This window comes from Mercurialis annua, linkage group LG1-X, assembly GCF_937616625.2.
Source record: "Mercurialis annua linkage group LG1-X, ddMerAnnu1.2, whole genome shotgun sequence".
Classification (NCBI taxonomy): domain Eukaryota; kingdom Viridiplantae; phylum Streptophyta; class Magnoliopsida; order Malpighiales; family Euphorbiaceae; genus Mercurialis; species Mercurialis annua.
In genome coordinates, this window is record NC_065570.1 from 39,406,972 (window position 1) to 39,410,216 (window position 3,245).

The 3,245-nt window shown below is 36.9% G+C and overlaps 1 long non-coding RNA gene across 1 annotated transcript; it reads left to right on the forward strand.

The window, feature by feature from the left end:
- The first annotated feature begins 233 nt into the window (after window positions 1-233).
- LOC126669258 (uncharacterized) lies at window positions 234-2,494 on the forward strand. Its single transcript, XR_007638441.2, has 4 exons — window positions 234-362; window positions 500-708; window positions 1,387-1,493; window positions 2,162-2,494. It is a non-coding gene; the product is annotated as an uncharacterized LOC126669258 (long non-coding RNA).
- Window positions 2,495-3,245: the final 751 nt, after the last annotated feature.

A 3,245-nucleotide genomic window follows, 5' to 3' on the forward strand; every position in this document is an offset into this window, starting at 1 on the left:
ACTATTGACGGAAATAATAATTTTGGGATAGTATTATTTATTTGGATATAAATAAAACGTACGGAATTGAGTTAAAAAGGATAGTTTAACCGTTAGGTTAAATTAGAAAGTTTAAAAGAGAACTGGTTTAGGTTAAAGAAATGAAGGACTAAAGTGGCTAAAGTGGCTAATTAGCCAATCTATATAATAAAGAAACAAATGAATCAGATGATTCAAGAAGGATACAGAAAAGAGAAAGGAAGAAAGAAAAGTGACGATCGTTCGATTCACCGCGGTTTTGCCGTTTCTCGTCCAAATCGCCAGTTCTTTATATCGATTCGTTCGGAATTTGATTCTCTATCAACTACGGGCATCAAACTAAGGTAAAATTGAGGTTGTGATTTCTGAAATCCCCTAGTTAAGGGCTGTTTTGATTCGGTCGGATCGAATCTATCGTAATCATGTAGTTTTTGACGTTTTTGATGATTATTGAGTTGAATATTGTGTTATATTGATGTAGAAACATGTCAGAATGAGTTAGGGATGTCGGGAGCATGTCGAGATGATGTTTGGGCCTGTTTAGGGGTGTCGCACGACGTGCGACATAATTTCGTAACGCGATCAAACTTAAAATCGACATAACGCCTTCGTTCGGACTCGGAATTGAGCGATTCTCGCGGCCACGGAACGAGGAAAGGATCCTCTATCATTTTTCAGCCTCAAATCAAGGTAAGAGTTTCGTTTTGATGGTGAAATTTTCTGAGTAAGGGGCTGTTTCGATACGAAACGTTACGTTTGAATCGAAATGTCGAAAACATGTCGTTTTTCATCATTTTTGAATGGATTCTTAATGAATTTTGAGTCTAGATGGATTGGGTATATATTAGAAGGGATTATGAGTGTTTTGGGACTTCGGAAACGGTCCGAAAGCATCAAAAACGTCGTACCCGAAGAGTGCACGACGTGCACCACCAGAGGTGCACGACGTGCGCCACAAGGGGGCACGGCGTGCACCACCAGGGGTGCACGACGTGCACAAGGAAGGGCACGACGTGCCCTTCATGAAAAATGAGGGGCACGACGTGCCAAGCTAGCACGACGTGCCCTAGTTCGATCGTGACCTCCGGGAGCGAAAAATAGCTTCTGAAAGCATGAAATGGACATGGAACTTTACGTTTTGAGCTAGGCTTTTGGAATGAACATATTAAGCAAGGCTTAATTGATTAGTTGAACACCACTAATGGTATTAACCAAGTGTAAGAATGAGATTTGGTGGTAGACATCAAGAACGATACGTTTAGAATACGACGACTTATGTTTTGCACTTTTGGTCATGTTTGGTAGTTAGAATAATCGTTAGAATAGGATTCTCTAAGTATATGTTTTAACGATAGAATCCTATGATAGATGTGACGGACTATCGAGCTACGAGTATGACGAACCAAGAAGCTCGACGAGGATTGACGGATCAGTCTCCTGGAGCTTACGTTCGGATATAAGGAATAGCGGTCACAGTGAGTGGCAATTTACTTTCGCGTATTATTATTATTATTAAAGTTATTTTCATATATTATGAATATGATTATCAATACGTCGCATTTATATGATTTGCTTATATAAGATGGTATGTTTGATGAATGTGATTATACGAATGCCATTATATTCATTGTTTGAATATGAGTATCTAGCATGCGATCCGAAGAAACCAACTACCTATTGGGTGTCAATAGGCTGTGTGATCACCAGTATTTGAGTCAGTCTAGCGTGTCTAGATTGTCTATGAGATCATGAAATGCGCATACGATATGAATGCGATACGAGTGAGAACTCGGTTACGGTGTAACCTGAGCCCCGTATCTAGTGGGTTGGACCCACCAGTGAGTTGGACTCACACTTTGAGATTAAGAGATTGGTCGCGGCTGACGTGGTTGAGTGTGAACACTCCCGGGTCGGACCACTTGGATCAGTTTAATTTGAGTATTCGGAATGAGATAAGTTCAGAGTTTAAGATTAGGGTTTCGGTCGGATCTGCTATTTATGAATATTATGTTATTTTCATATTATATCGAGATAAATATATATATGTTTGAGTATGCGATGTGTCTTTTGATAATACCGATAATAAGTTGCATACTCACTCAGTATTTTCCCAAATACTGACCCCTCACTCTGATGTTTGCAGGTATTAGAAGTCGGATCAGACAAGCCATCTCCATTGTGCCAAAAGTCATTGGACTTGCACAAGTATGAGTTCCTAAAGCTGCAGTAGTCAGTAGGTGTCAGTATAAGGATAGCGATTTAATTTCAAATAGTTTATTTTGAATGTAAACTCTAATATAATACTTTGATATCTATAAGTATGTTATCTAAAAGAGTTTTCTGAAAATATTCTATATATATATAATAATATGTTTTTAAATGCGAAAAATTATTAGTGGTTTTAGGCTTGCTACGGGTTTTGGAGCTACCACTCCCATTCCCTAGCGCCGGTCTCGGCTCAATAATTTGGGTCGTGACATTACATGTGATTTGGATGGTGGTTATTTTCTATTTCAGTTTCAGAATGATGTAGTGAAGTTAACATCCTCAATTTTTTACAGTTTCGAAAACACTAAACAGCAAAGCAAAGGCTGTAATAGATCGATATTGGCGCATGTCATCTTGTATTTTATGATTTTAAGTCATTTTACATGTAATTTGTTTGTTTTAGTTTTAAATGATGATTGAATCTTGCCTGCACTCTTCAAATTATTCTAATCGGCTTTGAAATTTGTGCTAAGTATAACGTTTTTGCTAATACCCATAAGCTGTATAAAAGATACAATTAGAGAAGAATCAAGCGAATAAAAGAGTTCAATTTTTTGAAGTATTTGGAAGAAGAACACATTATTTGAAATTGCCACGAGTGGAAGCTCAGTGTTAGATATACCGAACATAATTTCAGGACACATCCTTCTTCCCGCACCGAATGGTATAAATTCAAAGTGATTTCCTTTAAAATCAATTAAACTATCAAGAAATCGCTCCGAATAAAAGGTCTCAGCATTTGTTCAGGGGTTTAAATTCCTTCTTATCGCCCATGCATTTACGATAACTCTGGTTTTAGCTGGTATTTCATATCCATTAATTTCACATTTTTCTCTGCATTCTCTATAACGTAATGGAGTAGGAGGATGTACTCTAAAAATTTTTTTGATCACTAATTAATTATTAAGATTATTGTAGAATTTATTTTCTTATTATATTATAAATTATAAATTATATAT